Source organism: Pseudophryne corroboree (genome assembly GCF_028390025.1).
Source record: "Pseudophryne corroboree isolate aPseCor3 chromosome 3 unlocalized genomic scaffold, aPseCor3.hap2 SUPER_3_unloc_3, whole genome shotgun sequence".
In the NCBI taxonomy this organism is placed as follows: Eukaryota; Metazoa; Chordata; class Amphibia; order Anura; family Myobatrachidae; genus Pseudophryne; species Pseudophryne corroboree.
Genome location: NW_026967519.1, coordinates 3,010,551 through 3,037,013, shown reverse-complemented (window position 1 = coordinate 3,037,013; position 26,463 = coordinate 3,010,551). Strand labels below are relative to the sequence as shown.

At 46.4% G+C, this 26,463-nt stretch overlaps 1 protein-coding gene across 1 annotated transcript in view; it reads right to left on the bottom strand.

Moving 5' to 3' along the window:
* LOC134984004 (zinc finger protein 160-like) overlaps window positions 1–26,463 on the bottom strand; it is a 174,256-nt gene that overhangs the window by 121,087 nt on the left and 26,706 nt on the right. The gene's annotated exons all lie outside the window — the stretch shown is intronic.

Genomic DNA, 26,463 nt, shown 5'->3' with positions numbered 1-26,463 from the left:
AACATTGTGTAACCGACCCCAGGAAAACTTGTCAATACAACAGAACTTTGGATGAAAAGACATTCCAGATTTTACAATACTATACTTGCTTAAGGCAGTGTGGACACCACACTTTTATGACACCATGCCTCCGTGAACAGGACACGACAGCCCAGTTCAATGTTTGTTTTATTACACCTTGGAATCTGACAAACCTATAATTACCTATTCCATTGGAAACTATGAGAATATGATAGTTTGAATTGGTAAAATATGAGATAAAAGGACCAGACTTGTAGTTAGGAGTTAGGAAGGAAGAGGGAGAGGGAGACGAAGAAGGAGAAGGAAGGAAGTCAGTCAGGAGGAGAAGTCATGGAGAACATGCAGAAGGAATGATTCTTGGGATGGCAATCTTTAACTTGCAAGTATAAATATGATAATAATTGAAACTGTTTGTGAAACTTATGTCATGTTGTTTTATGTTATGTAACGAAGGAAACATAGCATAGCTTAATATAATTATAATTAGTATATATATCACTACTGTGTATATCTTATTCTGTACGATTTGATCTGCCTGTAAATAAAGAATCATATAAAAAGAGCGGTAATATTCAAGCTTGAACTCTCTTTAAGGAATCTTAACTTCATAATTTCATAAGTCATATATATATATATATAAGGACTGCATATATTTATCAGCCACTTAGTAAGCCTGACATAATATACTTGCAGATATATATGATAAATGCATATTAATTGAAATATATCCACATATTAAATACCATATATGATATATTAAATATTAATATTCATAAATATGATTCCATAAATCAATATTGGCGACCACGAATTGGACTTGTTATTACTGAATCTGATTATCTGATTTATAATATTTATGAGGAGTAGCAAATGCTATAAGCTGGCTACCAAATCTGCAGAATCACGGTGGGGATGTATCTATGAAAATTTATTACCATTGTGTAATGTCAATTTTGTATTCTGTATAACCTAGGATAAATGTGTTAGTGCAATATACGTTATTTTAACTAACATAATATCTATTAGGAAGCAGCACCAATGGCTGTAAGCCTGCTGGCAAAGTACAAGATCACAGTGGAATAGGTTACAAATGAGAATAAAGAATTTAAAGGCCTAGAATAGAAAATGTGCACAGTGGAAATGAGTATTTCCAAATAAATGAATATATGTACCAGGTATTAGAGTTTAACCTTAAGACACCGGTCAATCTTAAGGAGAGGATACCGTCAGTACAAAAACAAGGAATATAAAAATTTAGCATTGTAAATGATTGCAATGTTAAAAATGCAAAAGTTTTCTGTAGCATTAAGAAAAATGCGCAGAACTGCGGCTTTAGAAGCCAAACAGAAATGTAAAGAAGGATCAGGTTCACGTCTTCGTAAGGCGTGCCTGACCATTAATGCAAAAATGCATTCATTATTTAAGTCCCTTAAACAGAAAAATAAACAGAAAAAGTTTGGGGCAGAAGCAAAAAGCCTGGCAGATTGTAAGCAAACTGTCATGACCTCTCAGGAGGAGATAAAAGAAAGTACAAGGGAGAACATTGTAGATGTAGGTGAGACTCAGGACAGCATTGTCCATGTGCAGCACACAGAGTCTGCTATGGTCACACAGACCACCAGCAGAACAGCCTCTTTGGTAAAGGAAGAAAGTAGCAATGTGCAGGATGTGTCTATCATCAGACAGCACATTAATGTAAAGGAGGTAGCAGCAATAGGAGATGTCCCCTATACTGTGTCTAGTAAGGGGGAAGATCAGTGTAATTCAGATTATGAGTATTCTGCTGAATACACTCTCAGAGTTCCCAATGTAAATGAAGAATTTGTTATGCCCTTAGGCAAAGGTGAATTGTCAGCAGACTTAAACACTGATAGCTGCAGTACAGTGCACACAGGGGTGGAGAAATTCCCCATGGTGAAAACTCCCATGGCAACCAGAGTTGCAAACCTTGAAATGTATTCACCTGGGAACATGTTTAAAGGGAAAATCCATGAAATTAATTCAGGAATGCATGTTTACAAACAAAGTTCCCAAACTTTTGTAACCCCCACACAACACTCAGAGACATCTAGTGATGGTGCAAATGTTTGCAGGCTCTCAGAGAGACCACATGCAGAATGTCATTCTGCAAACCACACACCAATTAACAATGACAAAAAGGATCACCAGGATGAAAATGTTTTTATGCACTGGTGCCATAACCATTTTATTAAAGGTGTGGACAAACAGAAGGCCCTGGAACCTACAAAACATATTTGGCAAAGTCTAACAAGTTTCTCTCCCCACAAGAATATTTTTCAGGAAATACAAGATGCTTCAAGACCAAGAAGCCATGCCAAGCAGCAAACGCTATGGTTGGAGACAGTCTGGGACCAGGCTGCATCACAAGGGAGTATGGTCACAAGTGAATACGGTAGTATCATTCCTTTACTTGTTAGATCCAATGTAGCCATTGTTTGCTTTGATGTTCCAACAGCCACAGTTTCCAAATTAAACCAGCATCATATCTGCAGCGACAATTGTGCTGTCATTGACACACAAGGTGACAGGAAAGATTGGCACAGGCCAGAAACAATTGTTTGTTTGTTCTTCAATCTTTAAAGACACATTTGTAAATTCTGTACCTGATAACATGCAGCAGATAGGACAGAATGCATAGCAAAGCTATGTTAAATCACTGTATAAATATCTGTGATATTCATTGTATGTATTTTTGTTTTGATTCATAGTAATCCTGGCAACCTGTATACAGAATGGTGCAAGACTCCAAAAAGACTCCAATTTACAAGGGAAAAGGTCTTAATTAACCCTTTCATCGCTGCTATCCAGCAAAATCTACATAGCATCCCTAAAGACTGATATATGGACAAATCCTCAAGGAGTTTTCCAGTTTCACAAGAAAGGGGAATGTTTTCATTAACCTTTTCATCACAAGTAATCATTACTTGTCTTTCAAACTACATGTACACTCCCAAAACAGTGTACAGCACATCTCATCACTGTGATTATACAGAACTGTCTCATCCCTTCATATACCTTAATCACATATATGTAAACATTTGTCTGATATATATTTTATATCATTGTATTATATACCTTGTAAATATTTTATGTTTTTTTTATATATTACACAGTAGATACTACCTATGCTTCCTTCGTAAAAGCTTCAAAAGTAATTAAATATCTAATACAGGATGGTATACCGCGTTTTAACAAATTGGGACAAGATTATTAAGTGGGATGAATAATTCTCTTAATAAAGACTGTAACAAGTCAAAGGGAATTATTTGTAGCGTAACAGGGTCAACTGTATATGCACATGGCTGCATATAAAATAATATTGGATGGAATTAGATATATTTAAAGCCATTCCTAAATGATATTTAATATCTGTTTGAAGCAAAATTATATTCATTTATTGTATTGATAGGATGTTACTATATACACATCAAAAGCATTTTAAATAATTATTAGTCAAAATATAGGTAGGATAGAAAACGCCTTTATATGGGTTAAACTGGTATAAGTTTATTTAAGATTGAGATGTATAAATAGGTTCAAGGTAAAATAAGGAGACTTAAGACTGCATGGTAATTTATTCAGTGAGGAAATACAGTAAACAGAGTAGGTGTACTACTCACAGCCATTTGTGGTACTATTGCCCGAAGACAATTAAGACCTACAAGAAAGAAAGAAAGAAAGAAAGAAAGAAAGAGAAAGAAAGAAAGAAAAGACTTTCATATATGCCTGTTCTATTCAAAATCACAACCTGTTTGTGCAAAAGCAATATGGACACTTGTCACAACTGCGGCATTGGAAAAACATTTAAAGGACGCACAAGGATAAAGACCATTACCGAGGGTCATCACAAGTACTGAGTTGCAAACTCAAGATCATAGTACGCAAAATACACAGCCCTCTGCGTCAAACAGCGAAATGGCAAGCAAAGGAGCAGCTGCTATGAAGAATTCTACTTCAACTGCCTCCATAATGCAGACGCAAGGCGTCTCCAATTGCAAGCAAACCACGCAGATGACAGTCTTATCCCAGTAAATTGCTACAGCCAAGAACAGCAAAAATGTCCAAATGTACTGATCCAGATACAGAAAAAAGGTCTACAATTGGGCTATGGTATTCCAAATGTCTGTAGAAATTAGTTTTCCTCATGAATACTGAATAAAAACCTCAGTCTTGGTCTGCTTTAGTTAAAAAGTAGAATAAGGTTAGGTAAGCTAAGAATTTTTAGAGATTTTTTAAAATCACAATGGTTATTATTATTACACTTATGGTATATATTAGGGTTACAACAAAAGTTATGTTTTGAAGAAATATTTTGAAATGTATTTGGAAGCAATTACGCTAGTTTAATGTGTGGCCAATCAAAATAATTTCTCATGGCCACAAGGGGGCGACTGTTGCCTTATAGGTAATTGTCTGCACTTAGTCTAATATTAGGGCAATAGATGTTGTCTGAATCAAAATATAATTCATTATAAATAGGCGATGTTACCATAGTGGACAGTATAGTGGATATATATAGTAAGGAATAGATATGAAATAAGTTTGAATGTATGAGGTAATGTTTAGCTGATTTAAGAAATTAGGTTTGTGTATGTGTTTATATAGATATACTGTATATTTGTGTTTTACAGCAAGATGGTAAAAAATAGTGTAGGGAACAGGTTTATTCTGCTCTAGTCATAAATAAGGCCAGAGAGGTTACAGTAAGATCAAGAGTCATTGTAGAGAAAAGGTATTAGGCCATAAATGATAATAGGTATGTGACAGAGCTCTGTTGGTCATTGGAATTCACAGGTGTGCTTACAGTAGATCAGAATCTACTGGTTTGTCTATTGTCCAGTGAAGGTTAAAAGCTAGGGAGTATAAATTAACTACTATGAAAAGAGATCACATCCATTGATAAAACATTGTGTAACCGACCCCAGGAAAACTTGTCAATACAACAGAACTTTGGATGAAAAGACATTCCAGATTTTACAATACTATACTTGCTTAAGGCAGTGTGGACACCACACTTTTATGACACCATGCCTCCGTGAACAGGACACGACAGCCCAGTTCAATGTTTGTTTTATTACACCTTGGAATCTGACAAACCTATAATTACCTATTCCATTGGAAACTATGAGAATATGATAGTTTGAATTGGTAAAATATGAGATAAAAGGACCAGACTTGTAGTTAGGAGTTAGGAAGGAAGAGGGAGAGGGAGACGAAGAAGGAGAAGGAAGGAAGTCAGTCAGGAGGAGAAGTCATGGAGAACATGCAGAAGGAATGATTCTTGGGATGGCAATCTTTAACTTGCAAGTATAAATATGATAATAATTGAAACTGTTTGTGAAACTTATGTCATGTTGTTTTATGTTATGTAACGAAGGAAACATAGCATAGCTTAATATAATTATAATTAGTATATATATCACTACTGTGTATATCTTATTCTGTACGATTTGATCTGCCTGTAAATAAAGAATCATATAAAAAGAGCGGTAATATTCAAGCTTGAACTCTCTTTAAGGAATCTTAACTTCATAATTTCATAAGTCATATATATATATATATAAGGACTGCATATATTTATCAGCCACTTAGTAAGCCTGACATAATATACTTGCAGATATATATGATAAATGCATATTAATTGAAATATATCCACATATTAAATACCATATATGATATATTAAATATTAATATTCATAAATATGATTCCATAAATCAATAACAGGTATTGCGCCAGGTCAAGGGACCCTCAGGCAATAGCTGTGGACGCTCTGGTAACACCGTGGGTGTACCAGTCAGTGTATGTGTTCCCTCCTCTTCCTCTCATACCCAAGGTACTGAGAATTATAAGACGGAGAGGAGTAAGAACTATACTCGTGGCTCCGGAACTTCAAGAGATGCTCACATAGGACCCATGGCCTCTGCCGTTAAGAAGGGACTTGCTTCAGCAAGGACCCTGTCTGTTTCGAGACTTACCGCGGCTGCGTTTGACGGCATGGCGGTTGAACGCCGGATCCTAAGGGAAAAAGGCATTCCGGAAGAGGTCATACCTACCCTGGTCAAAGCCAGGAAGGAGGTGACCGCACAACATTATCACCGCATTTGGCGAAAATGTTGCGTGGTGTGAGGCCAGGAAGGCCCCCACGGAGGAATTTCAACTCGGTCGATTCCTGCATTTCCTGCAAACAGGAGTGTCTATGGGCCTCAAATTGGGGTCCATTAAGGTTCAAATTTCGGCCCTGTCGATTTTCTTCCAGAAAGAATTGGCTTCAGTTCCTGAAGTCCAGACATTCGTCAAGGGAGTACTGCATATACAACCCCCTTTTGTGCCTCCAGTGGCACCGTGGGATCTCAACGTAGTTCTGGGATTCCTCAAATCACATTGGTTTGAACCGCTCAAATCTGTGGATTTGAAATATCTCACATGGAAAGTGACCATGCTGTTGGCCCTGGCCTCGGCCAGGCGAGTGTCAGAATTGGCGGCTTTGTCTCACAAAAGCCCATATCTGATTTTCCATTCGGACAGGGCAGAATTGCGGACTCGTCCACAGTTTCTCCCTAAGGTGGTGTCAGCGTTTCACCTGAACCAACCTATTGTGGTGCCTGCGGCTACTAGGGACTTGGAGGACTCCAAGTTGCTAGACGTTGTCAGGGCCCTGAAAATATATATTTCCAGGACGGCTGGAGTCAGGAAAACTGACTCGCTGTTTATCCTGTATGCACCCAACAAGCTGGGTGCTCCTGCTTCTAAGCAGACGATTGCTCGTTGGATTTGTAGTACAATTCAGCTTGCACATTCTGTGGCAGGCCTGCCACAGCCAAAATCTGTAAATGCCCATTCCACAAGGAAGGTGGGCTCATCTTGGGCGGCTGCCCGAGGGGTCTCGGCTTTACAACTTTGCCGAGCTGCTACTTGGTCAGGGGCAAACACGTTTGCTAAATTCTACAAATTTGATACCCTGGCTGAGGAGGACCTGGAGTTCTCTCATTCGGTGCTGCAGAGTCATCCGCACTCTCCCGCCCGTTTGGGAGCTTTGGTATAATCCCCATGGTCCTGACGGAGTCCCCAGCATCCACTTAGGACGTCAGAGAAAATAAGAATTTACTTACCGATAATTCTATTTCTCGTAGTCCGTAGTGGATGCTGGGCGCCCATCCCAAGTGCGGATTGTCTGCAATACTTGTACATAGTTATTGTTACAAAAATCGGGTTATTATTGTTGTGAGCCATCTTTTCAGAGGCTCCTCTGTTATCATGCTGTTAACTGGGTTCAGATCACAAGTTGTACAGTGTGATTGGTGTGGCTGGTATGAGTCTTACCCGGGATTCAAAATCCTTCCTTATTGTGTACGCTCGTCCGGGCACAGTGTCCTGAGGCTTGGAGGAGGGTCATAGGGGGAGGAGCCAGTGCACACCACCTAGTCCTAAAGCTTTTACTTTTGTGCCCTGTCTCCTGCGGAGCCGCTAATCCCCATGGTCCTGACGGAGTCCCCAGCATCCACTACGGACTACGAGAAATAGAATTATCGGTAAGTAAATTCTTATTTTTTCTCCCCTGACGGAGTACAGCTCCACCCCCAAACACAATCAGCGAAGCCACGCACCCTTCCCTGACTGGCCCACTACGTCCCGCCTCCACTGATGGCCACCGATGGTGTAAACCTGCCATCAATATCAGGACCGCTGATGGCCACTGCCATACACACAGAAAAGAGTGTAAAAAAAAAAAGAGATCCTGACTGCATGGACTGCAGCTGCCACTGTGTCAAAGGGTTCCACCGAGGGGTGTAGTATGGTTTGCCGGCAGCCGGGTTCCCTGCGACAGCGTGGCGAGCACAAATGAGCCCCTTGCGGGCACGGTATTTATTCTCCCTCCAGGGGGGTCGTGGACCCCCACGAGGGAGAATGTCGGTATGCTGGGTGTCGGGATTCCGGCGCCGGGATCCCGACATTCGGCAACCTGAAGACCACCCCCGCCAAGTGCCCTGGCAGCAATTAAAATTGGTAATGAAAAGGCTTGCTGGGACCTGTAGTTCATGAGCAAAAACCCACAGATTAACTATGCTACTACCCCAGCCCCACCGGCAGCGACAGAACTAGTGAGCGGTGGGCTCAGGTGCGACAAATTCTTTGCCCCCTCCTTATCCCGTCCAAGTCCACCCCCTCACCCCTGGAGAGGATCTGGTGAGGGGGACCTGCTCAGGGCCAGGGAAATTAATACCTAGCAACAGTGCCGTAACTAGACATTTTAGCGCTGTGTGCATGAAACGGCATCGGAGCCCCCCCTCTATGCAAAACATGGGCAGTGCGCGTGCAAAAATATATAGGGGCGTGGCTTCGTGGGAAAGGGGTGTGGCCACAAATAATACCAATTCATATAACGGTGCACAGTAGTCACCATTATTCAAATTACGCCGCACAGTAGCACCACTACACCCCTTTTTACACCTTACGGCAGACAGAGTCCCCTTTTTACACATTACGGCAGACAGCGTCCCCTTTTTGTTACACATTACGACATACAGCGTCCCCTTCTTACACATTATGGCAGACAGTGTCCCCTTTTTTACACAATACAGCAGACAGCGTCCCCCTTTTTACACATTACGGCAGACAGCATCCCCTTTTTACACATTACAGCAGACAGTCCCCCTTTTTACACATTACGGCAGACAGAGTCCCCTTTTTACATATTACGGCAGACAGCGTCCCCTTTTTACACATTACGGCAGACAGCGTCCCCTTTTTGTTACACATTACGACAGACAGCGTCCCCTTCTTACACATTACGGCAGACAGAGTCCCCCTTTTTATACATTACGGCAGACAGCGTCCCCTTTTTACACATTACGGCAGACAGCGTCCCCTTTGTACACATTACGGCAGACAGCGTCCCCCTTTTTACACATTACAGCAGACAGTCCCCCTTTTTTACACATTACGGCAGACAGAGTCCCCATCTTACACATTATGGCAGACAGCGTCCCCTTTTTTACACATTACGGCAGACAGTCCCCCTTTTTACACATTACGGCAGACAGCGTCCCCTTTTTTACACAATATAGCAGACAGCGTCCCCTTTTTACACATTACGGCAGACAGTGTCCCCCTTTTTACACATTACGGCAGACAGCGTCCCCTTTTTTACACATTACGGCAGACAGCGTCCCCTTTTTTACACATTACGGCAGACAGAGTCCCCTTTTTACACATTAAGGCAGACAGACAGAATAGATAGATAGATGGATAGATAGACAGACAGACAGAATAGATTATACTTACTGTCTCTGCTGGCAGTCAGGCTCGTTGGTGCAAGCAGTCACTGTCAGGCAGCCGCAGATCCTGGACAGGGGAGAGTGAGGTGGAGGGAGGGGGACTCGGGAGCCGCAGCAGCACAATGTAATTGGTGGAGGCGCCGCTGCATTTGTCCCTCTCCTTCCACATAGGCTGCCCGCCGCTGCTGTGATGAGGGAAGCACATCCCAGCATTCAGAGCAGCGGAGGACAGCCTATGTGGACGGAGAGGGACAGCTGCAGCAGAGCCTCCACCAATTACACTGCGCTGCTGCGGCTCCCTCCTCCACCTCCCTCCTCCTCCTTCCCCCCCCGTGGCCGCTGCATCCTTGCTGCTCCTCTCCTCGGTGGGCGGCGGTGGCCCGCAGCACACAGCGGCATGTAATGAGTCAGTTTGACTCATTTACATGCCGCGCTAGCTTTGGGCCCCTTGACAGTGGCAGGCCCCAGTGCAAGGCCACTGCCCACCAGCCAGGGTAGAGCCCTAGTGGTATCAGCACATGGTGGGCTTTTGCAGACCCAGTCCCTAAGGTCACAGCCCTGTGCTGGCTGGGAGCTGTGATGTGGGGACTCCATGCCATGGGTTTCCCTGCTATATGTGTCACTGGGCCTAGTTCTGGCGGCAGAAATTTCGGCGGGGACCTCTTTGCCAGTCCTGATTTTGCAGACCAGTCCAGGCTTGCAGCAGTATTGCTGGTTACAGTTGCAGATCTGAGCAGGAACGGAACAGACACAATTGTTGTAATTGCATCAAATGTCTCCAGAAATTGTGGAGCCCGGGACTGACAAAATACAAAATAGACAGGATCCCCCCCCCCCCCCCCCCTTCCCCGAAAAAATTAAATAAAAAAGATTCTGCGGCACTGCTTCACCCCTATGTGATGTCATACACTGTGATGTCACATATAGGTGGAGCATTGCGGGCCTACAGGAATGGTTCATAGCGAGCTGATGCACAGGGGAGGCTTGTTTTAAGAAGTAATTCCTGTGCATCAGTGCACTGTCGTTTTACGGCAGCATGGGTGGGGGGATTGGGCAGTATTATCCGCCGTTCAGTTTAACCCCCCGTCAGGGGGAGGGGGTGTCTGGGCTGCAGTATAAGCTGAAGGCAGTGGGAATGGGTGGGATCGGGCATTGCTGCCTGCAGCTGCACAGCACACCGAAACTACGGGTGTTGCCAGCGGTGCTGCGACCACAGTGCATATATGCCGCCGACACACACCTGGTTACGGCTCTGATACCAGTACGTGTCTATAAATGCACAGTACCAGGATATGTGTCTATAAATGCACAGTACCAGGATGTGTCTATAAATGCACAGTACCAGGATATGTGTCTATAAATGCACAGTACCAGGACGTGTCTATAAATGCACAGTACCAGGATATGTGTCTATAAATGCACAGTACCAGGATGTGTCTGTAAATGTCTGTAAATGCACAGTACCAGGATGTGTCTATAAATGCATAGTACCGGGACGTGTCTATAAATGCACAGTACCAGGACGTGTCTATAAATGCACAGTACCAGGATGTGTCTGTAAATGCACAGTACCAGGATGTGTCTAGAAATGCACAGTACCAGGATGTGTCTATAAATGCACAGTACCAGGATGTATCTATAAATGCACAGTACCAGGATGTGTCTAGAAATGCACAGTACCAGGATGTGTCTATAAATGCACAGTACCAGGATGTGTCTATAAATGCACAGTACCAGGATGTGTCTGTAAATGCACAGTACCAGGATGTGTTTGTAAATGCACAGTACCAGGATGTGTTTGTAAATGCACAGTACCAAATGTGTCTGTGAATGCACAGTACCAGGATGTCTCTGAAAATGCACAGTACCGGGACGTGTCTATAAATGCACAGTACCGGGACGTGTCTATAAATGCACAGTACCAGGATGTCTCTGAAAATGCACAGTACCGGGACGTGTCTATAAATGCACAGTACCGGGACGTGTCTATAAATGCACAGTACCGGGACGTGTCTATAAATGCACAGTACCGGGACGTGTCTATAAATGCACAGTACCGGGACGTGTCTATAAATGCACAGTACCGGGACGTGTCTATAAATGCACAGTACCGGGACGTGTCTATAAATGCACAGTACCGGGATGTGTCTATAAATGCACAGTACCAGGATGTGTTTGTAAATGCACAGTACCAGGATGTGTTTGTAAATGCACAGTACCAGGATGTGTCTGTAAATGCACAGTATCAGGATGTCTCTGAAAATGCACAGTACCGGGACGTGTCTATAAATGCACAGTACCGGGATGTGTCTATAAATGCACAGTACCGGGATGTCTCTATAAATGCACAGTATCGGGATGTGTCTATAAATGCACAGTACCGGGATGTCTCTATAAATGCACAGTACTGGGATGTGTCTATAAATGCACAGTACCGGGATGTCTCTATAAATGCACAGTACTGGGATGTGTCTATAAATGCACAGTACCGAGATGTCAGTATAAATGCACAGTTCCAGGATGTGTCTATAAATGCACAGTACCGAGATGTCAGTATAAATGCACAGTTCCAGGATGTGTCTATAAATGCACAGTACCAGGATGCGTCTATAAATGAACAGTACCGGGATGTCTCTATAAATGCACAGTACCGGGATGTCTCTATAAATGCACAGTACCGGGATGTGTCTATAAATGCACAGTACCAGGATGTGTCTATAAATGCACAGTACCGGGATGTGTCTAATGCACAGTACCGGGATGCGTCTATAAATGCACAGTACTGGGATGTCTCTATAAATGCACAGTACCGAGATATCAGTATAAATGCACAGTACCAGGATGTGTCTAATGCCCAGTACCAGGATGTGTCTATAAATGCACAGTACCGAGATGTCAGTATAAATGCACAGTATCAGGATGTGGCTATAAATGCACAGTACCGGGATGTCAGTATAAATGCACAGTACCGGGATGTATCTATAAATGCACAGTACCAGGATATGTCTATAAATGCACAGTACCGGGATGTGTCTATAAATGCACAGTACCAGGATATGTCTATAAATGCACAGTACCAGGATGTGTCCATAAATGCACAGTACCAGGATGTGTCTAATGCACAGTACCAGGATGTGTCTATAAATGCACAGTACCAGGATGTGTCCATAAATGCACAGTACCAGGATGTGTCTAATGCACAGTACCAGGATATGTCTATAAATGCACAGTACCAGGATGTGTCCATAAATGCACAGTACCAGGATGTGTCTAATGCACAGTACCAGGATGTGTCTAATGCACAGTACTGGGATGTGTCTATAAATGCACAGTAACAGGATGTGTCTATAAATCAGCGGTGCAAGTATGTGGGTACGCTCGGGTACGGAGTACCCTTAAGAATTTGGCAGCGGGTACGCAGTACCACCTGCCACACACTTTGCCATTACCACAATTATAATGTGCCACAAAGCAACAAGACCATACCTCCCAACTGTCCCGCTTTCAGCGGGACAGTCCCGATATTCGGACCCTGTCCCGCTGTCTCACCCGCGGGCAGCAGTGTCCCGCGGGTGGGGGTGGGGGGGGCAGTTGGGGGGAGGCTTTGATCACCCGCTGCTCTGCTCTGCAAAGCAACCGGTGATCACTGAATACATGCTGTGCACATGTGCACGGCATGTATTCAGAGCTAGGAGGGGAGCAGGGGCTGCCCAGCTGCTCGGGGAGCGCTGGGCACGCCCCCAAAATGGAAAAAAACGGGCCGTTTGGCGAGGCCACGCCCCCTTTCACGAGCAAGACCACGCCCCCTTTTCGTTGGGAGGTATGAACAAGACCATGGTGCTTGGCAGCATGACGGCTCCTCCCACTCTGTCAGGGTTACTGGGAGTGCGACAGTGACTGTATTTTCCTGCTATAATGGAGGCATTACTATATATTGTTATTAAATTGGGGTCATCACTATATATTTCTATTATACTGGAGGCATTACTATATATGTTTAGCATACCTCCCAACTTGTGGCTGTAAGAAAGCGGGACCCGACCCAAAGGGGGGGTGGCCTCACCCGCGATGGGCGTGGCCTCACTCGAGTGGGCGTGTCCTCACCAAACGGCCCGTTTTTCTGCCTTTTGGGGGCGTGCCCAACGCTCCCCGAGCAGCTGGGCAGCCCACGCTCCCCTCCTAGCTCTGAATACATGCCGTGCGCGTGCGCACAGCATGTATTCAGTGATCACCGGATGCTTTGCAGAGCAGAGCAGCGGGTGATCAAAGCCTCCCCCCAACTGCCCCCCCGCCCACGGGACACTACTGCCCGCGGGTGGGACAGCGGGACAGGGTCCGAATAGCGGGACAGTTGGGAGGTATGTGTTTAGCCTTGCCTCCAGATTAAGAAAAAAAAAGGGGCTGTCGTGTAGCTACGGTGCTAGTGTCATGTAGCCACTCCCACTAGCAGCATGAGGCCACACACCCTCACAACACATGACCACGCCCATTTTTCGGCACTCAGTACCACTAAGAAAATATTTCGACTTGCACCACTGCTATAAATGCACAGTAACAGGATGTGTCTAATGCACAGTACCAGGATGTGTCTATAAATGCACAGTACCAGGATGTCTCTATAAATGCACATTATCAGGATGTCTCTGTAAATGCACAGGACCAGGATGTGTCTATAAATGCACAGTACAAGGATGTGTCTATAAATGCACAGTATTAGGATGTGTCTATAAATGCACAGTACCAGGATGTCTTAAGTCATGCAGATCAATCTAGTGCTAATGCGGATCTATTCATGAAGCAGTGAAAAGTGTGGAGAAGTGAGTCAGTGGAGAAGTTGCCCATAAGCGCCTTGAGTCCTGTTGGAGAAAGAGCACCATATAAATGAAATTATTAGTATTGGTGGGACCGTGATAAACCACAAGTTACCAGGAGACTACCATGATGTGACTGGGAGGTCCTCTCTCAGCCAGCAGATGGCACTGCTGCGATAGTTTGTGAAGCTCTTATAAGTACAGGCCCCAGTGCAGCTCCTCTCATTTACTCAGTCACCCCCTGGAGGAGAAGCATCTAGAGCCAGCAAGCTGCTGAGATGTTCTCCAGACCCACCAACCCTGTCCCTCTGAACACTTGGAGCTGCAGGGACCCTCCTAGGCGCACTCTCACATGCTCCCGCTGCAAGAACCATGGCTATGTCACGCCCCTGCGGGGCCACAAGTATTTCTGCCTATGGAGGCACTGCCAGTGCCAGAAGTGCTACTTGCTGGAGCTGAGCCAGCGAGTTATGGCCGCACGGAGAAGAGCACAAGACCAAGATGAGGAGCTGCTGATCCCACTGATCAACCCAGCAGCAGGAGGGCCCATGGCGAACCCAACCAGAGGGGCTCTGCCAATGAGGCCTGCCCTGCCCGCGCCCACCAACAGCTGCTGCAGGTTTGTGCCAGAGAGACCTGCTCCACCAGCACCTGCCACCAGCTGCTACATGTTTGTCCAGGGTGCCCCTTCCTCCAAAAGCAGCAGCAGACCACCCTACTGCTACACTCACCCTTCACCCAGCCCATATTACACCGACCAGGGCAGTATGGGCTCATCTATGGACAACTTCTCCCAAGGAGACCCCAGGAATTTTTCCTTCCACACCCCAACCCTGCGGGAATTGTTACAGGCTCCTGATGTCCACCCCACCTTCACCATCAAAGAGGACCCACCAGAGGAGGAGGAACGTGTGTATACCCCACCCAGATGCCAGGCTGCCAGGTTGATCCATCAGGCCAACAGCCATTCACCAACCCTGTGATGCTCCTGCTGGACTGGCCAAGGCCCCCTCCTTCAGCAAGAGACCAGCCAGGACTGCTAAGAGTTTCAGCAAGTCATCCTGTGTCTCTCCCATGCTGAGACTTGCAGTTCTACCAGGCTATATGCAGGCAGTGTGCAGCTGCCACTACCCTGGTTCCTTTGGCACAACCCCTCCCTCCCCCGCCCACCCCCTATTCATCCTACCTCATTCCTGCACAATTTATGTGATTGTTATATTTGCACACAGTAAGGGTGTCATTCATTATGTATATATATATATATATATATATATATATATATATATATACATACATACATACATACATACATACATACATACATATAGTATTTAATGCTTTGACTATATTTTGCACAGCGTTTGCAGCAGTTGGCATTCACTCACTTTACTGCCTAGCTCTCTGATTAAGTATTATGTGTCCTGGAGCTTTATAAGATGCAGGGGTCATTGGTCACTTAATGATAAATCACAGTTCAGAAGTTCAGTTTATATAGGTTAGGTTGTAAGAGCTATTATTATTATTATTAGCCATGTAATATGGGGGAATATTACGCCTTTGCTGCTGAGAAGCGGTTGTGCTTTATGTAACCTGCATTCACATATATTTTCCTTTAGTCTGGTTGTATCACAGAAGCTGCAGCATTACCTGTTCATGCTTTCTATGTGTGATCTCTGGGTGAGGATGCAGCACATGGATTGTTACAAGTCTTGATGGCCCCCAGTGTCTGAGTGGGTGACCTGCATGTGCTCTCAGAGCAGGACAGACAGAAGTGTTACATTGTATCCCACTCTTCCTGCTCATCTAGAGTTTCATTTCCTGTTGTTCCTGCTACTGCAAATAAAAAACATGTTATTAATGACTGCATGCACTTGTGTGTGTGTGTGTGTGTGTGTGTGTGTGTGTGTGTGTTGTGTATATACCGGGTATACAGTATTAATGGTAACTACAATTAGGGCAACAGTATTTCCCGCCCTCAGTCCTCAAGGCACACTAAAGGGGGGAATTCAATTGCCGGTGATGGGTGACACGCAAGTATGGGCTATTCTAAAAAGCTGGACTGCTACTGTGCATTGAGGAGGTTGGTGAACAATGCATTAGGGAAAGTGTAACCTGTGGCCCTGTGCTTAGTGCGATGGGCCCAATCCACGGCTGTAATGCGGCAGGAAGCGTATTGGTGCAGGACTACTGCCCCCTGCCCAGATGTGCACTTACATTGCAGAGGCGCTACATAGTCACCATGTGACCCAGCAACGCGGGGTAATAAAACAAATGTGGAAACGGTGATGTTAGCAGGTATCAAATGATGTCCTGATCAGAGTATAAAACACGTTCACATTCTGCACAGGCCAGAAGCTTAGCATAAAGGGTTCCGCACACTAATAGATTTTACTAAACTATATAAATGTTCTCGTTCATTAATGAATGAGAACTCGTTCATATCGTTCAGTGTGTAGGCACCAACGATTAACGATGCGTGGCCCCGCACTCGTTCATCGTTGGTGCCCCGCTGCTTACGCATGCAGGCCGATATCGACGAGATTGTCCATATTAGCATGCAGTGCTGTGGAGCCGGGTGACGAGGGGAGTGAAGAAACTTCACTTCCCCCCCCATCATCTCCCCCCCCCCCCCGCCACCAGGTCGCCCTTATCCGCCGTCGGGCAGCTCTGCGGCATATCGCTGAATGTGAAGGAGGTTTTAGGGTTAGGCTGCGAGAGGGGAGGGTTAGGGACTAAAGGGGGGATTTAGCAATACTCGCCGGCAGAGGTCACCCTGACGTCATTGCTGTTACAGGTAAGTCTCCACTATATCACCAGGGATGTTTGTCCTCATTCTAATGTTGACATTTTATCACTGTCGACATTCTCACAATGAAGGACGTCTGTCCAGGTGCTCACATATTAGTGGGGTCTCCCCTGTCAATAGTGGGTGACAACAATATATAGCAAATGTGCCCTGTACGTGACGCCCTCTCCTGTCAATGTCCATTTCCTGTCTCTTTCCCAGTCGTTAGTGCCTGCTAGTGTGTCTCCCCGTCCTGTCAGTGTGACTGTGTCATGGCCGTGTGTCTCCGCACCCTGTGTCTCTTCTCATCCTGTCAGTGTGACTGGGTAATGGCCGTGTCTGTCAGTGTGTCTCCACACCCAGTCAGTGTGTCTCCCCGTCCTGTCAGTGTCTCCTCGCCATGTGTATCCTCCCCCCCCTGTCAGTGTCTCCACGCCATGTGTCTCCCCACCCTGTCAGTGTCTCCTCACCATGTGTCTCACGGTCCAGTCAGTGTGTCTCCTCATCCTGTCAGTGTCTCCTCGCCATGTGTATCCCCCCCTGTCAGTGTCTCCACGCCATGCGTCTCCCCACCCTGTCAGTGTCTCCTCACCATGTGTCTCACGTCCGGTCAGTGTGTCTCCGCACCCCGTCAGGGTGTCTCCCTGTCCTGTCAGTGTGCCTGTGTCCTGGCCATGGGTCTCCCTGTCCTGTCTCTGTATGCTCAAATCCTGTGTCTTCCTGAGCTATCAGTGTGCCACCCCATATAATAAAAGACTAACGCTGCTCCTCATCTCTATGGGGGTAATTCAAGTAGTATGCATGTCGGCGGCCACTAGATGGCACCCAACGCAGCAATTCAAGTGTTGCTCTGTTCTGGCGCGCGCGCGCGCGCACACACACACACACACACACACACACACACACACACACACACACATATAATGGTAACTACAATTAGAGCAGCAGTATTTCCCGCCCTCAGTCCTCTGGGCACACTAAGGGGGGAGTTCAATTGCAGGTGACACGCAAGTATGGGCTATTCTTAAAACCTGGACTGCTACTGAGGAGGTTGATGAACACTGCATTAGGGAAAGTGTAACCTGTGGCCCTGTGCTTAGTGCGATGGGCCCAATCCACGGCTGTAATGCGGCAGGAAATGTATTGGTGCAGGACTACTGCCCCCTGCCCAGATGTGCACTTACATTGCAGAGGCGCTACATACTCACCATGTGACCCAGCAACGCGGGGTAATAAAACAAATGTGGAAAGGGAGATGTTAGCAGATATCAAATGATGTCCTGATCAGAGTATAAAACACGTTCACATCTGAAACGCTGACATTCTACACAGGCCGGCAGCTTAGCATTAGGGTTAGGCTGCGAGAGGGGAGGGTTAGGGACTTAAGGGGGGATTTAGCAATACTCGCCGGCAGAGGTCATCCTAACGTCACCGCTGTTCCAGGTAAGTCACCACTAGATCACCAGGGATGTTTGTCATTCTAATGTCGGCATTTCACCAGTGTCGACATTCTCACGATAAAGGCCGTCCATCTGTCCAGGTGCGCACATATTAGTGGGGTCTCCCCTGTCATCAGTGGGTCACAACAATATATAGCTGAGGTGCCCTGTATGTGACGCCCTCTCCTGTCATTGTCCATTTCCTGTCTCTTTCCCAGTTGTTGGTGCCTCTGCTAGTGTGTCTCCCCGTCCTGTCAGTGTGACTGCGTCATGGCCGTGTGTCTCCACACCCTGTGTGTCTTCTCATCCTGTCAGTGTGACTGGGTAATGGCCATGTCTGTTAGTGTGTCTCCCCGTCCTATCAATGGCTCCCTGTCCCGTCAGTGTGTTTCCCCACCCTGTCAGTGTGTCTCCTCGCCATGTGTCTCCCCGCCCTATCAGTGTCTCCTTGCCATGTGTCTCCCCACCGGCAGTGTGTCTCCAAGCCATGTCAGTGTCTCCCCGCCCTGTCAGTGTCCCCATGCCCTGTCTTTGTGTCTCCCCGTGTTGTCTGTGTCCCCCCCGCACTGTCAGTGTCTCCTCGCCATGTGTCTCCCCGCCCTGTCATTGTGTCCCCCCCACCCTGTCAATGTCTCCTCGCCATGTGTCTCACGGTCCGGTCAGTGTGTCTCCGCGCCCTGTCAGTGTGCCTGTGTCCTGGCCATGGGTCTATCTGTCCTGTCTCTGTATGCTGAAATCCTGTGTCTTCCTGAGCTATCAGTGTGCCACCCTATATAATAAAAGGCTAACGCTGCTCCTCATCTCTATGGGGGTAATTCAAGTATTATGCAGGTCGGCAGCCACTAGATGGCACCCAACGCAGCAATTCAAGTGTTGCTCTGTTCTGGCACACACAGCCGCTGGCGCTGGCATTACCATTATGTTGTTCCGTCATTTTTACGGGCTGGTAACTAGTCCTGTCGTATAGGTCCTAGTCTTGTCACTATTTACTAGTCCTTTCGCTGCACCTTCCGGTCCTCCCAGGATATAATATATGAAGCATACAGGAGGCAGACTGATACCGAAACAACATGGCTGACTGACTGGCAGCTAACATAGTAGGTGATACCTGTGAGCAGGATATAAAAGAAATATGGCAGCTGCCAGGCACACATCTATCTTTTTCACCTTAGTTTAGCTGTAAGGGGGGTGTCCTGGCCCGCACCTCAGTGATGTCTAGTGCACAGGTGTGAATGGTGGTACTCTCAGTCACTGACACTGATCTAAATCTGTATACCACTAGGGGGTGCTATCATAGCTTGAAGTGAACCAATCAGGTGAGGCTAGTCTAATGACTTAAGGATCTATAGTCTAAGAAATATTAAGGAGGGGAGGGGGGGATTCAATTAGTAGCAGGGTTTACTCAGCAGCTATTTAATTGCGCCGCAGGTGAATAGCTGTTCAATTAATGAACCTTTTCCCTGTGCGGTAAAACATCTGGAAAATGCGGAATCTAGTTGGGTTTTCCTGCGTGTTAAATGCAGAGGGTGTATGTACAGTATTTAATGTAGATATTTCCTAGCAGCTACTAGTGCGCGGGGTTCCACAACGCAATAAATTAGCTTCGGGGTAAACCCTGCGGCCAATTCGTTTATCCATAATATAGAGATAACCCTATATGAGGTAATGAGGGTATAACGGGGGGTACACACGGAGCGATAATCTAAGCAATCTGACTAGATTGCTTAGATTTTCAGCAAGATCGCTCCGTGTGTACCCCCTACAGCAATAGCGATGCGCAGCCCCGCGCATCGCTATCGTTGCTGCTAGACTGGCCTGGACGCAGGCCAATCTAGCGGGTCGCTCACTTCACCCGCTGGGTGAAATGAGCGGCCCCCCCATCTCCCCCCACACGCTCAGCACACATCGCGCTGTGCTGAGCGGCGGGAGAGATGTGTGCTGAGCGGTTTGCTCAGCACACATCTCTCCTGCATCGGCCCGTCTATATAGGCCTTTACACACACATGTACACAAAAGGAAATAAAGCTTATTTGGTGTCTGATACGTAGCTGATTACAGATCACAGATTTTAATCACTTTTCTCTCTGGAATATCACAAATCTGTCCTTTTAATATATTCGCTGGCAAGTGATGTTTCTATATGGAATAAAATAGGATTTTAATACCTACCAGTAAATCCTTTTCTCAGTCCGTAGAGGATGCTGGGGTCACATCAAGAACCATGGGGTATAGACGGGATCCACAGGAGACATGGGCACTTTAAGACTTTGAATGGGTGTGAACTGGCTCCTCCCTCTATGCCCCTCCTCCAGACTCCAGTTATAGGAACTGTGCCCAGGGAGACGGACATTTTCGAGGAAAGGATTTATTGTTAAACCACGGTGAGCATCTTACCAGCTCACATCTCAAGCATGCCGCAGAACGTGGCATTCCACAGAATACAAACCAACGGCATGAACAATTGCAGCACTGGGACGGACGCCAAGCATCCTCTACGGACTAAGAGAAAAGGATTTACCGGTAGGTAGTAAAATCCTATATTCTCATACGTCCTGGAGGATGCTGGGGTCACATCAAGAACCATGGGGTTATACCAAAGCGCTAGAATGGGCGGGAGAGTGCGGACGACTCTGCAGAACCGAATGACCAAACGTGAGGTCAACCTTGGCCAAGGTATTAACCTGTATTACTTAGCCAAATTGTCTGCTAAAATCTGCTCGGCAAAGTTGCAATGCCGAGACTCCCCGGTCAACCGCCCTGGACGAGCCCACCTTTCTAGTAGAATGGGCCTTTACCTATTTCAGTAACGGCAATCCTGCCGTGAGATGAGCATGCTGAATCGTACCACAGATCCAGTGCGCAGCGGTCTGCTTGGAAGCAGGACACCCGATCTCGTTGGGAGCAAATTGGACAAACAGAGTCTGTGTTCCTAAACGGAGCCGTCCTGGCGACATAAATTTTCAAAACTCTGACCACATGCAGAGACTTCGACTCAGCGAAGGCGTCGGTAGTCACAGGCACCACAAAAGGTTGGTGCATGTGGAAAGAAGAAACCACCTTCGGTAGAAATTGTAGACGAGTTTCCAACTCTGCTCTATCTTCATGGAAGATCAAATAAGGTCTCTTGTGCGACCAAGCCGCTAACTCAGACCCTCGCCTTGCGCATGCCAAGGCCAACCTGACGACCACTTTCCAAGTGAGGAAATTCACTCCTCCTTACTTAAAGGTTCAAACCAAAGTGATTGAAGGAACTGCAACACCCCATTAAGATCTCATGGTGCCAATGGGGCACAAATGGAGGTTGGATGTGCAACACGCCCTTCACGACAGTCTGAACTTCTGGGAGTCCAATTTATTCTGAAAGAAACCCGCTAAGGCCGATTATAATTGAGGCCAAGTTTAGGCCCGCATCCACACCTGCTTGTAGAAAATGGAGAAAACGTCCTAGCTGAAAACTTTGCAATAGGAGTCTTCTTGGATTCACACCAAGAAACTTATTTTCTCCAAATACAGCAGTAATGTTTATACGTAGTCGCGGTAAGTCCTAATACACGCATGGCCCCAGCCGCAGTAGGTCCTTGCGCAAAGGAAAAAACCAGGGATCTCCTATGAGTAATTCCTGAGATCTGGATACCAAGCTCTCCTTGACCAGTCTGGGACCATGAGGCTCGCTGGAATTCCTTTCAATAATCCCAGAATTTTTGGAACGAGAGAAAACGTAGGGAATACATATAACGATTGAAAACACCCACGGTGTCACCAGTGTATTCCCTGTTCCTGTTTTAGGGTCCCTTGACCTGGAATTCTGAAGCTTCTTGTTGAAACAAGATGCCATCATTCCTACTTGAGGAAATTCCAACGACATGTCACCTCTTCGAAGACTACTTGGAGGAGGTCTCCCCTCTCCTGGATGGAGATCGTGCCTGCTGAGGAAGTCTGCTTCTCAGTTGTCCACTCTTGGAACGAACCTCGCCGACAGAGCGCTTGTATGTTTTTCCACCCAGCGGAAAATCCTTGTGGTTTCTGCCATTGCTGTTCTGCTCTTCGTTTGTAGAAAACCAATGTAAACGGCCCTAACTTGACCATCTTCCTTGGAAGTTTCCCCCCCTGTGTGACTGCCCCCCCACCTCGGAGGCTTGCATCCGTGGTCGCTAGGATCCAGTCCTGGATCTCGAACCTGCGCCCCTCTAGGAGGTGAGAACTGCACAGCCACCACAGGAGTGAGATTCTAGTCTTGGAAGACAGGATTATCCTCCGGTGTATGTGTAGGTGGGAACCGGACCACTTGTCCAACAGGTCCCACTGGAACACCCTGGCATTGAACCTGCCAAACTGAGTGGCCTCGTAGGCCGCAACCATCTTTTTCAGCAACCGAATGTATTGATGAATTGACACTCTTGATGGTATCGGAATTTGTTTGACCAGACTCTGGATCTCCAGAGCCTTTTCCCCTGGAAGCAAAAAACTCTCTGTAGTTCTGTGTCTAGCATTATTCCCAAAACCGACAACCGCGTCATTGGGATCAACAGTGATTCTGGCAAGTTCAGGAGCCAACATGTTGTTGAAGAACTGTCAGGGAGAGTGCAATGTTTCGCACCAACTGGTTCCTTGATCTCGCCGATATCAGGAGACCGTCCCAGTACGGGATAATTGTGACTCCTTACTAGCGACGGAGAACCATCATTACTGCCATCACCCTGGTGAAAATCCTTAGAGCCGTGGCCAGCCCAAACGGCAACATCTGACTTTGGTAATGACAACCCTGAATTAATCAGGCCTCTGTTATGTCTACTGAGACCATGAAAAAAACTCCTTTTTCCAAATTGGAAATCACTGCCCTGAGAGATTCCATCTTGGATTTGAATTTCTTTAAGTAGAAATTGAGGGATTTCAGCTTTAGGATTGGCCTGACCGAGCCGTCTGGCTTCGGGACCACGAAGAGGCTTGAATAAAAGCCTTCTCCCTGCTGTGACAGGGGAAACCAGGCCAATGACCTGATCCTGAAACAACCCTTGTATTGCGTCGCATTCTACCTCCCCGTTCATAGGAGAATCGGTAATTTGAAACCTTGGTGAGGAGTAACGTCTGGAAACTCCAGTATGAACCCTTGGGACACTATTCGTAAAAGCCCCCGGGTCCAGGTCCGTTCCAGGACTGACTGAAGAGTTTTAGACGTGGTCCCACCAGTGTGGGCTCCCGCAAGAGTCCCAGCGTCATGAGGTGGATGTGGCAGAAAACAGAGGATGATCTCTTCTCCTGTGATCTTGAAGAGGTTGCAGACCTCTTCCCGTTTCTCCTTCCTCTACCTGCAAAGAAAGAGGAATCTGCATCTATTGGGCCGAAATGACTGCATCCGACAATGGTGTGTCATCATCCCTAGTGAGGGAACATAGGGCAAGAAGGCGGACTTACCAGCGGCAGCTGTCAAGATCAAATTAACTAGGCCGTCATCCAACCAGGCGTCACCTTCATAGGGAAGAGACTCCCCTTCTTCTCTGAGTCAACATCAGCATTGCCGCCAGCATTGCCGAGACCGCCATAGAATTGGCCGTGAACCCAAGAGTCCTATATCCCTTGCAGTCGCACGAAAGTATGCTGCCGTGTCCTTGATATGACCCAACATAAGGCGTATTCCCCAGGGTATCTACATCGGATGACAAGGTACCCGACCATATTTGAATATTACTACTCCCCCATGCGCATGTAATGGCAGGACTAACTAATGTAGTCGTGGACACATAACTAGAATATAACGTAGATTCCTGCATACGACCTGCTGGATTTGTGACAGGGCCCCGTGCAGAACAGGGGGCGACTCCCACTTTATTCTGTCCGCGGCGGGAAAAGAAATAAACAATCAGAATCCTCATGAGGATTTGAAACCATCTTGTCAAGGCTGACCCAGACTTTCTCACACAGAGAGAGTCTGCACATGAGAAGGAGGAATGATACCTCAGCTTTCATTATAACTTTATATATATATATATATATATATATACACACACACATATACACATACACAATTATATATACACACACACACATAGACCCCTCTGTCAGGAACAGCCAGAGTCCTCGGTGACGTCTTTAATGTGCAAGTAGTAACTGGGCAAAATAAAATTTTTGCAACCCCGAGGGGTCTGAGGGAAATATAGCTATGAACATGGCATCCTCCATAGATATTTGGACGTCTGTGTTTGGGACACAGAGCTATGATAGAGATATATATATATATATATATATATATATATATATACACACACACACTCTTTCTGCTATGCAAATTTTTTCCCACACAGATATTGGTGATGCCTACATGGCCACCCACACACGTCTGTGTCCCTAATATCGTTTTCTCTTGGGAAAAACATTCAGCCACTGACGTGTCGACACACATGTACCAAGTACCACCAGGAACCGGCGGTACAGACAGGGTCACTACCACAGCCGTTTGTGGGAGGAGCACTCAGCCTCAGACATGTCGACACACGTGTACCAAAACCCACCGACGCACCGGGCATATAGGGGACAGACCCACAGTAAAGTCTGTCAGGGAGACACAGAGGAAGATTGCCAGCCCACAACCCAGCGTCTAATCACCGGTTCTGAAACACTAAGGAATGCCCCAGAACTGCAGCGCTTTTTTATTAAATATATTGCACAAATATTTCTGTGCTCCCCCCGCCTCCGTTTTGCACCCTGATATTTATTCAGAAGTGTGAGGAAGGTCTGCATAGAAAATGGCACTGAGCTGTGTGAGCTGAGAGGACTAAGCCCTGCCCCCTCAATGGTGCGCTTCAGTCCCGCTTTTTTCAACCAAATCTTTATACTGGCGGGGGTTAGGACAGTGCCTAGGCACCTATTTCCCCTCTTGCCAGTCTTATTTTTGAGGTTTATATGCTGCCCAGGGCGCCCTTGTACCCCTGCCCCACTGTGTTCCATTAACTTGCTGCAACACCACCATCTTGTAACAGCCCCCGTTCCAGCGCCCCTGCCCCACTGTGTACCATTAACTTGCTGCGCAGCCATCTTGTACCCCATCCCCCCCTCTCATCTCCGCTGCCCCACTGTGTTCCATTAACGTGCTGCGCCACCGCCATCTTGTACCAGCACCCACTCCAGCACCCCTGCCCCACTGTGTTCCATTAACTTGCTGCAGTACCACCATCTTGTACCCACCCCCCTTCCAGCACCAGTGTTCCATTAACTTGCTGTGCCGCCATCTTGTACCCGGCCCCGCTCCTCCCTCAGCACCCCTGCCTCACTGTGTTCCATTAACTTGCTGCAGCACCGCCATCTCGCACCCGCCCCTGTCCCAGCGCGCCCCTGCCCCACTGTGTTCCATTAACTTGTTGCACCTCCGCCATCTTGTACCCGCTCCCCTCTCAGTGCCCCTGCCCCACTGTGTTCCATTAGGTAGCTGAATTCTCCAACCAGTGACATCCGAACCCTTCATTCATCTTACTCCCTATACCAACAGCAGCTGTAACTATTGGAATATTAAAAAAATTATTTCCTTTCTAACTACTATACAGTTTACCAAAAACATACATATTTCAAAGTGATTGTGATGTCAGGGAAACTACAAACGACCCAAGTCCACATGCAAGCTTTAATAATGTGACATAATTTGATACATCGACATATGCCTACGGTGTGGTATAAAAAGTCAACAGAATGACGACAGGTTCTGATTTTTCAGTCTTGGACATTAGGCCGACTAAAAGCGTTTTGACGTTCACAAATATCGACATGGTTAAAATGCCTACATGTTTATAATATCGCACAGGTTCTCAAACTCGGTCCTCAGGACCCCACACAGTGCATGTTTTGCAGGTCTCCTCAAAGAATCACAAGTGAAATAATTTGCTCCACCTGTGGACCTTTTAAAATGTGTCAGTGAATAATGAATACACCTGCGCACCTGCTGGGTTACCTGCAAAACATGCACTGTGTGGGGTCCTGAGGACCGAGTTTGAGAACCACTGTAATATCGTCATTTGACATGTCAACACCGGTGTCGACGTATTTTGCATATTGTAGCCTAACGCTAAAATTAGCACAAACTGTACTGACGACATTCTGATACTGACATGGACATGTCGACATT